Genomic DNA, 10,678 nt, shown 5'->3' with positions numbered 1-10,678 from the left:
CCGTGAGAATTTCCCAGTAGAGTGACCGGTAAACATTGCACAAATATTTTTATCACGTGGATAAAACCGGTTTACTCTGGAAGTCAATCAAAATAAGTTGATTTGCATGGAAGTAAGGTTTTTAACGGCCTGTACCAGAGGTTTTTCTCGCCGCTTCGTGACTCGCTCTTTTCATAGCGAGAAAATAACCTCTGGAACCCAGGGTACGATAATTAGGAACTACAAACTGAATTTATGGGGGTACTTATTGACCAAGGCTTGCAGTGGAATTCCCATCATAACTGCATTTCACGGAAAGTTGCTAAAGGTGTTCGGATTTTTTTACGAGGTTCGTTCCTATCTTACCTTGAATTTATTCATATTTGTCGTACTGCACGGTCTCATGGGGAAGAACCTACCCGACCAAATTTAATTGTTTACTGCTGATACTGAATAGAGTACTAAGGATAACAACACAATCAGGCTGGCGAGATCATACCAGACCCCTGTTGACTAGATTAGGTATATTGAATATATTTCAAATTACTAAATTACAAATGGGTGAGCTTGTGTTTGAATCAAAGTAACTTGCTCCCTGATATTTATGACTCCTATTTCACAAACATCGATATCAGAGAGGCCTACTGATATTGTACACGTTCAAGATCAAACCAAAATGTGTTTATACCTCGGCGAAGTACTGATTATGGCAAATTCAGTGTTAGATTTGCCGCAGCCGATAATTGGAATAAAATACCTTTACATATAAAAAGTGCTTCCTATATCGAAAGCTTTAAAAATGAGCTTAAAGATTTTCTGCTTACGTCCGAAATCCGAGAATGACTTTCTGCTTAGTTGTAGCTGTGCCGTGTCATTGCTTTGTTTTGTTTCGTTAGTTTGTGTGTTTACAATGATTACTTTCTGCCTCGTATGCTTTTATCCTAATTACAGTGTATTTTATTTTATTTCATGGTTTCTTCAACGTAGCCTTGCATATTTAAAATAATAATAATAATAATAATATCTTGTATTAAATGCTAGATTAGGCGTGCGAACACTCTCAACTCTGTGGGTTTTGGCTCTCTATAAATTGTATTATTCATTTGTATTGCAGTATGCGTGGAAGAAAAGAAACCTATGAAAGCTTTTTCAACCTATGATTTGTGAAGCAGCTGAGCAGCAAATATCAGAAGTTGTATGCTCTCAGTCTCTGGCTCCTGACTGTGTACATTATAAGAGTGATGTAGTGTTGCAGCTTCTCTCTTGCGTCAGGTATACCTACAATTGTACTGACGTGAAGTCTTAAATTCCGCATAGCTATGTTCAATCTCCAATGTAATAGGTAGACGAGTAAGGCTCACGACTGGCTAGATGGCTGTGGTTTGGCAAGAGAAAAAGTACTTAATATGTCCACTGAAACATTAATGTACGCGTTAGTCTTAAACGTTTGGAGCCTATTGCTCGAAGCCTGGTTAGCGCTACCCGTGGGTTAAGAGGTATCAAAACCAATTGAGATACTTGTCATTAAATTTCTGTCGGTGTAAGAGTTAGGGGCTGTTTACATGGAGGTAGGAAGATCCTAGCAGTAGGAAGATCCTGGAAGGCGGATCATCCTAGCGCCATATGTTTTCTGTATTCAGTTTACATGCAAGAGGCCCTTGGCCCTTGTACTAGGATCTTCCTAGTGCTAGGATCTTCCTACCTCCACGTAAACAGCCCCTTAGTGAAAGCATACAATCTGGCTGCAAAAGTAAATTAACTTTCAGGGTACTCACAGGTGGACAACGCAAAATTTCTGAAACTTGATGGTGCCAATTTTGCCTCCATGCAAAGTTCTAAACGAAAGCACAGTTAAAACAACGTGGCACTGCTTTTAGGGGAGACATCACCAGATCGATTACTTTCAGTGTCTAGCTAAAGACCTTTCATTCTTTCATTTAGAGATCAGCAATCAAGAGGGAAAACTTAGTATATATTGATAAGTGATAAAAACGTATATGGTTTGAAGCCAGGAGTCATACAATACATAATTAAGTAAAGTACGATCGTCCGGGTGAGTGTAGTCCTGAGAAGGACTGTTTGAGATGACATTGACTGACAACCTGAGCGGAAGTCTAAACAGTGATTGGTGCGTTTCGATCCGCCTATAGGTCTAAGGTCTGTACGTGTATCCTAGAATAAGTTGTGCAGTGGTGTGACAGAGTAAATCAGTGTGCACAACGTATTCTACGATACACGTACAGACCTTAGACTTATAAACGGATCAAAACGCACCAATCACTGTTTAGTCTTCCCACCCAATTACATCTAGGCTCAACTTACAGTCGACCAATAACATCACGAAGAAGTTGACCAATGACATCTAAGACCGGAGTTATTATAGTATCTATTGACGGTACACAAATCACTTGACTCTGAAGATGACTTTCGCTCAGGTTGTCGAAACGTCAGTATATACTCACCCGGACGATCGTACTTTACTATATTATGAAGAGATAAAATGTCGCTGAAAAATTACTCAATATGTGGTAGCTTTACCTACAGAGCTTCGGTCCTGTGGAACAGTCTACCTGTGGAAAAGATTTTCATGACCTTCCAACAAATATCCTTAAATTTTCACGGCAAACATGGGAAACGAATATCTTTTGTTTAGCCAAGAACATCGCATTGCCTGTCTTATTATCCCTAGCATTGCAAGGAGTGACTAAGAGTGCAAACCAAACAAACAATAGGTACCATAAGTCGTGGGTGGATGAAATTAAGACAACAATCGATTTTTGTTTACATTCTACGTTTTTGTTGTTTTTTTTTAGGTCCTTTGTGCATTTAAAATCAGGTGTAAAAGTCTTGTGTCACACATGTCATAATACTCGGTATGCATAAGCTATTTCTCGAGCGCCTTCTTCCAATCCCGTTTATAAAAGGCTCAAGATAAACGTATTAGATGAGAAACTAGTTGCTTGGCGAAGGGCAAAGGAACAACTAAAAATTCAGATTTTTCGGTCGGATTCGAACCAACGATCTCCGTAACACCGCTCGGATGCTCTACCCATTGAGAAATTAGAACTCCTGGACCAGTGGAGTTAGGTCGTTTCTCTAGGTGCTGAATCGACAATGTGTCCCGCTGGTCTGCGGGCTCTACAAAGTATACCTACAAGTTTTCAAATACGACTATTGATGTTTTAAGGGGCTGTGTTACGAATAAAGCCAGATTCAGCGATTGGGAACTGGCAAACAAATCATGCGTAACATAAACTGAAAATAACTACGTTAAACGTTGAAGAAATTAATGTTTGAATAACTTGAACTGCAAAAAAAAAAAAAAAGGAGTCAGGGATGGGCAAAATTAAAGTAGTTTAAAATGGGTTGCAACTGAGGTTCTGAAAACTGTTCAACCTGGCAGTTTTTCAGAGTTTATCTCTGTTGTTTGTAACAGAAACCATGTGTGCACAACATACATTTTTGTGTCAAGAAGCTTCATTTAATTTGTGTCCTTAAAAGTAATTTCTGGATTAACGTTAAGTTGTGTAGCGAGTAGGAGTGAGTGATTGTTAAAAGTACACAAAATGAACTGTACTGCTGTGACATAGCCCCTTCAAGGTGCAATGGTATGTCCCGCCGACCAGCGAGACAAATTGTGCATTCAGGACCTAGATAAACTACCTAGAACTCAAGGAGATCTAGTCGCTCAATGGGTAGAGGCATCTGGCCGGTGTTAGGGCGGTCGTATGTTCGAATTCTGCCTAGGAGAAGCCTAGGGCTAGTTTCCCATCCTTCCCAGGGGCACATTGCACTTTTAACATCAATAGTTTCATAGAAGTAATAGAGTGTATTTACAGTTAAATGATTGTGTGGTCTATTCTCCCAAAAATGAAAATAACTTCGATCACAATTTATCTATAAAAACCTCAAAGTAATCTTTTGATGCTCTACTATTCAAGATACCACAGGAACTGCACATATAAAGTTTTCGGACTCAGCAGTGTAAGGAATTGCCTATGGCAGACGGAGCCTCTTGATTTTCACCATTCTATGCATTGCGCAGAATGGCCGGGCATAATGAAGTCAAGGCACTTGCGCGGGATATTTAAATCACGGAGACATTACCGGGGCCTCCAATTACAAAAGAAGAACGCCATTTTGCCGAAATCGTCGAAGAGATTTGCCTTTTACTCGCTTTCCCGACTGCAAGATATAAAGACACAGAGAGCATTCGAATAATAAAGATAGCTTTACTTACTCCTTGTTCCCTTTTCGATTCGGCCAACGGCAAGTAGTGTCCTTTTTCACCTCGAAATTTTGCAAACTACGACATTTTTAGTCTAGGAAGAACTACATTAGTATTTCATTACTTCTGGAAAATTTTGTTTAAAAGATCAAACTACCAAAAAAAATTGTCGTTTAATCGTTGACTTAGGTTCCGTTAAAACCAATCAACATAAAGACCATAGAAACGGTCGATAAATTCGGCAACCAGAAAATTACTCAAATGTCTTTGCATTAATACTTACATAACAGGTGTGATATTTTTGCTATTTTCAACTGATGCCAGGCCAAATGTCCTTAGCTTTGTCTGAATCATGAATCTGCAGAAGATATGATTACTTTGCTCGAGAAATTCTGTTGGAGTTTCTGATTTTGAATTAGTAAAATAAAACCTTTATCGTGATATCCATTGTATTGTCCCACAACTGATCGAATTTTAAGCTCACGTATTTGATTCTATTTAAGCGGTTACAGCCTATCTCTGAAGTTGTGAAAAGTCGCTCATTTCTCAGTTAAAGGTAAAGAAGAATTATTTATTCATTTATAAAAGGTGAAAGGTAAAAAAAACAGCAGGACTCCGCCTCCCCAATTGGTATTTTCAATTTAATTGGGCAAACCACCCCTCCGAGAATTCAGTGTCCTATTTTTTTCGTTTATGTGTCGGTTCTTTAACTTCCCAGAACAGGGGTTGTGAGGCATGGCCTACTGTGTACAGTCTCTAAAATGACCGTAACGTGAAAATTGTTATTTTCCTATTTAAAGTCCATATTAAAATAAACTTTTGCGATAGAATTCAGTTTCGGTTCATCATCATCATCATCATCATCATCATCATCATTTTTTTTCAATGTTTAAATTTAAAAAAGTGAAAAAATGCACAACCCGCAAAACAACCCTAACCCTAACCCTAACTGAGGATTTTCAAGTATTTCATAAGTCCAAAGAAGACTTGAGCGAGTTTTGTGCCAATTTTTAAAATTGCGGGCAATTTGAACGCTTTAAAAAAAAATGTGGAAAATACCCCTCTCTTTCGTCGGAATGTAAAAATTATTTTGCAAAAGCTAATTTTTTTAATATGGACTTTCAAATAGGAAATAAAAATTTTAGTGGACATTTAACCGTGAATATATATTAAACTTCTTTCCACTCGTAGAAGTAACTATGATGGTAGCACTTTCTTATCAGTGTTGGTCCGACTGGGTGTCGAACTCGGGAGTGGCCTACAGCCTGAGTAACTTCAGGTGCGCTGACATATAAATCAGTACGTTATCATCTTGTAGGACTCACATTGATAAGTAGTTTTGGGTAGTGAACACTCGCTCTCCAATTGTGTTGATGGGGTTGTCGGAAAGCATTCTGTTAGGGAATAAAACAATTATCAAGTAAGTTGGTAATGTTTTTCCCACAGATTTAAAGTTACGTGAGTGACAAGGAATCTGAGATTAAAGCATAGGTAGAACATAATTCAACGTGTCCCTATTTGACGCACGAGAGGCCGGGTATGGTCGCTTTTGGTCTGATAACTGACTGACGTACATCATTCGAAGATACTTTGAATTCCTGAAGGTCCCGTCTGGGATTTCTTGAAGTTTGTTTCCACTAAATAATCTAAAACAGAAAAAGTTGCTGATTGAAATACATTACGTTTCTAAAGAATATTTTTTCCGGTGAGAGAGACAATTAAAGGGAGAGGAAATCGATTATTTTCGAGAGAACAGAGATATTGCAATTACTTTTAAGCAGCAGTTCATGATCAACTAAAGCTTTTACCTCGGATAGCTAAAACGGTGTGGTATGGTCAAACCATGGTAGCTGTGATTTAAAAAATGTTTCACTGGTCATACTTACAAAAATTGAAGATATTCAAGCTTGGAAAAACTCCCATTCGTCAAAAAAGTAATCTTGTTATTCTGCAGGGACCTGCATAAGGCAAAACGGAGTAAGTAGTTAACCTCATCGTAAATAATTTGTTACTCTTTCCACCTCTTGGTGTAAATAAGAGAGACCGTATTGAGTTCATAGCAGTGCAGTTTTAAAATATTTCCGGCTTGAACCATTAATGCATACATATAGAGATAGATTTAAAAATAAATAAATTGACACAATTATTTCTTAATGCAACCACACTTCCGAAGAACCGATATATGCCCTGCAACGAAAAAAACTTGTATGACAAACTTGTACCCTTTAAGAAAATAATTAACATCTGGTCATCAGGAGACGTCCCATTTATATAAAAATTAACATAGTCAAAAACACTTGCGCTTTCGAAGCTAACATTTTGTTTGCAGTGCTCTCGATACTCCTGCTTCCTTTACAGAAGATGTTAATGGAATAATTTTCATTTTTATCTGGAAATACAAAAAAAATCTACCATCGTGAAACGTGAAGGGGAGGAAAGTCTAAACATGACTGACTTTACAGTTTTTGCTAAAGCTCTATATTATGGTGGGTTAAGCGAACGTAAGCGCCTGTGTTCTACCGATGATGTACCTCCATGGAAGCCGTTCCGAAATCTCTGCTTGCAAGTGAAAGTAGTTCACCAATCTTTCATTACAATTATGTGTAAATTGCTTAAATTTAGACAAATCACTACCACAATTTTATAAAGATGTTATAGTGTGCTAGCAAGAGTTAATCCACACCGTACCCGAGACGAAAAGTGAAGCAGCTAATCAAATTATTTGGAACAACCGGCACATAAAAATAAACAAACGGTCGGTTTTCTACAGAAACTGGAATCAAAGCGGGGTTCAAAATGTATCCAGTCTATTTAACGGACAAAAAAATACTTTCTTTCATTTCATTCCTTCCCAAAAAACTAAATTGCAACTTTCTAGAATATTACGGGTAATTTCTGCAATACCTCGTACCTGGAAAAAAAACTGTTGTACTTGCAAACCGAGGAAATGCCTTCCTTTGCAGTGAACGTCGAGTATAACACGTAAAAAAAATATATGTAAATTGATTATAAAATGGCTAAAAGTTACTTATTTTTTTATTTTTTTTGAAGCACCAAAACGTTTTCGACAGTACGGTCACCATCAGTGGCGTACATGGTGGAAATTTACATACAACTTAGTTTTGTTCGATTGGTATTCCAAAGGGGAACAGTTTCGCAATAAAAGAACGTACTTGTTTATTTAGGGTTGGTTTCTCGCAAGCAATTAGAAGGGCCTCCATTATATTTTCCTCCGAAAGGTGGGTTTCTCGGTGCATGCAATGTTCCATGTGTATCTATATCATTATCTACATCTACATGTTCTAGCACTCGACAAATTCCCTTTTTGACTTGTGGCTGTTCTGCTTAGGTGGCCTCATACACCACAAGCCTTTTTAGAGACATCACCGCCAAGCCGGCCACTTCTGCTGGAGAGAACAGGACAGCCACAACACAGGGGATTTTATCCTCTACTCTTCTCGAATAGTGCTTGGGTTCGTTAACGTCCCACAGAGAACTTATGAACATAGAAGACATTTGTGAGACGGAGCCTACGGTTTATAGTCCTTATCCGGGAAGACTTGAGAGTCTAACCATTTGCAGATGAAATTACAAAGGCAGCACTTTCTCCTCACTTATTTTAAGATTCTGAGTGTTGATCCGGCTGGGGTTCGAACCCGCGATCTCCCGCATGACAGGCCGATGCTCAACCAACTGAGCCACCGGTGCGCGGTATACGTGGGTTGGATTTTTTGCGAGGTGACAGGCTGGCTCGGAGTTATGAGACTTGTTCTCATGTTCTGCTTTTCGCACTGCGAAGCTTCTTTTCGTTTCCCTAATGTAGGTTTCGCCACATGAGCATTCGTCACGATAAATGACATTTGATGTCTCCTCTCTTTTTACAGAGTTCCATTTGGGTGAGGCAATCAACCACATAGTTGAAGAAATCTACACAAGAAACAAGCTGCGTAAACTTGGTCCCAAACCCTTCTTTAAAAGACTTCTCTGCAACGTCACTAAAAATACTGTGTTCACCTTCAACAACGTAGACTGCGAGCAGTCCCTTCATAAATCAGTTGAGGGGCCCGCTTTTCTGAGGCAGTCGTGTTTTGTCACGCAAATGAATAAAATGACCGAAGGAGGCTTGGGAAGAGAAGTGCCGTAAGGGACTGCACCCGTTGCAGTAACCGACGCGTTAAGATTTTCCCGTTGCTGGTGCAACGGGAAATTCGGATTGGTCCTTTGACAATGCACCGCTGTCAGATTTTTTTAGCGAGTTCATTACTTCTTGTCAGATTGTAATTCGCTTATTTTTGCGGAAGATTTCGATCATTTATCTCTTCAAATGGGAAGCATTGGACACAAACAAGAGCAGAAAATTGCGGTCGAAGCTCTCCTATCGGGCAGGTATGTTAAGGCTGTGCTACCAACTGGTTTCGACAAGGCCATTATTTGTGAGAGCTTTGTCTGCGGGTGACCGAAACCAAACGCCATCCGATCGTTGTAATCGTTCCTTGTTGCAGAACCACCGAAGACCAGATATCTATGGGTAGTTGCGTTGGAGAAGTGACCTCAAACAAGTATTGAGTCATTATTTCTGCAGAACAAGCTCTGTCTTCTGACTTCAGACTTTATGATTGACGAATCAACCGTTGACAAGAATTTGTCCTTGATAGTTGTAGACGAACATCACACCCTGGAAACTTGCCACAACACAAACACTAAATTTAACATTTATTCTGCAAATCTGGGAAAAATCTGAGGCCTCTCTTTGCTTAGCTTTTCTACCGCTCGTTTTACCGAGCTTCTTTGGAGTGTCGCTCATTAAATTCAAAGTAAATAAAGTAGTATTTCTTTCCGAATTAATTCGACATGCTCATTTATAAATTTTCCCTCGCAGTTACTGAAGTTCTTTTGGGTGTTTATTTACATTAGCAATAGAAAAGGAGGAACCATCAGTCATATCACTTTCACTAATTTTTTTAACAGATTTGGTCATTGTGAATGCGTCGGTTAAAGCAACGGTAAAGTTCCTTATTGCACTTCTCTTCTCAAGCCTCTCTCTCGTGACAAAAAAACCACTGCCCCAGCAAAGCGGGCAGCTCGACCGATTTATGAAGGGACTGCTCGCAGTCTATCAACAACTGCCTATACAGACAAATTGATGGGTGCGGAATGAGAAACCCCCTGTCGCCAGTGCTTGCAAAGATCTTAATGGCTAAATTGGTGGAAGACGTAGTCCGCCCATACAATCTTCCCTTCCATCAGTCGTATACAAACATGTAAACAACTGCTTCTCTAAGAAAGTCGAAAACGAACTCGACCGACTGCTTGACATCAAGTTCACAGTCCAGGAAAAGCCCAATCATTTCCTGGACACTGCTTTTAATTACCAAGACCAAACTTTCCACCGCCGTGTATATCGCAAACCAGGCAATGTCCCAACCCACTGGTTGTCCCAAGTAACAACTAATTGGAAAAGAAACAGCATCATGGGCGCGCTACACAGAGCGAACCGGATATCAACCAATCTTGAGTCCGACATAAAACAAATCACTGAAATCTATCTCAAAGCAGGCTATCCTAAGCGCTTCATTGAAGCCACAATCAACCGTTTCCGCGACCAAACATACACGGAAGAGAGTTTAATCCCAGAATATATGTTTGATAAGATAAGGAAAATATATATCAAGTTACCCTACTCGTACGACAACGAGAGACTCGGCAAGAGTTTTAGCAAAGTGAATACTACTTTTACGGATGGGCGATTTATGTTTATCATCTTGTGGCAAACACGGAAAATCAAAAGTTTATTCAATCTAAAAGATACAAACTAGCACAAATCAAATGTCATCTATCGCGCCGATTGCACATGTGGCGAAACCTACATTGGAAAAAAAAAAAAAAAAAAAAAGAAGAAACTTCGCAGTGCGAAAGGCAGAACACGAGAACAAGTCTCATAACTCCGAGCCAGCCCGTCACCTTGCAAAACATCCAAGCCACGCATACACATGGAACATAGCGTACACCGAGAAAACTACCTTTCGGATGAAAATAATGGAGGGCCTTCTAATTGCTTGCGAGAAACCAACCCTAAACAAACAAGTACATTCTTTTACTGCGAAACTGTGCCCCTTGGGAATAACTTAATCGAACAAAACCAAGTTGCACCACGTACGCCACTGACAATGACCAAGCGGTCGAAAACGTTTTGGTTCTTGATCATTTTTTTTTTAAGTGACTCTTAGCCTTTATGGTGTCTTAAAAGGCTCATCTTCGCTTGAAACCCTCAACAACCTTATCCTTATAGTTCATTTGTGCCAAAAATGAGAAAAACACCAATTTGTCGACTTTGTCGCTTCCGTTAAAGAAAAATAAACCTAGAAAAATCTGTCGCCACACCCGAAAATAACCTCAATGACTTCAACTCGAAGTGGAAAGACTTCATGTTGCAGTAAACATCTTTTACTTTCAAGACAAAATAGTGTATTT

The sequence above is a fragment of the Montipora foliosa genome, unplaced genomic scaffold (assembly GCF_036669935.1).
Source record: "Montipora foliosa isolate CH-2021 unplaced genomic scaffold, ASM3666993v2 scaffold_485, whole genome shotgun sequence".
Taxonomy (NCBI): domain Eukaryota; kingdom Metazoa; phylum Cnidaria; class Anthozoa; order Scleractinia; family Acroporidae; genus Montipora; species Montipora foliosa.
This window is presented reverse-complemented; position numbering follows the sequence as displayed.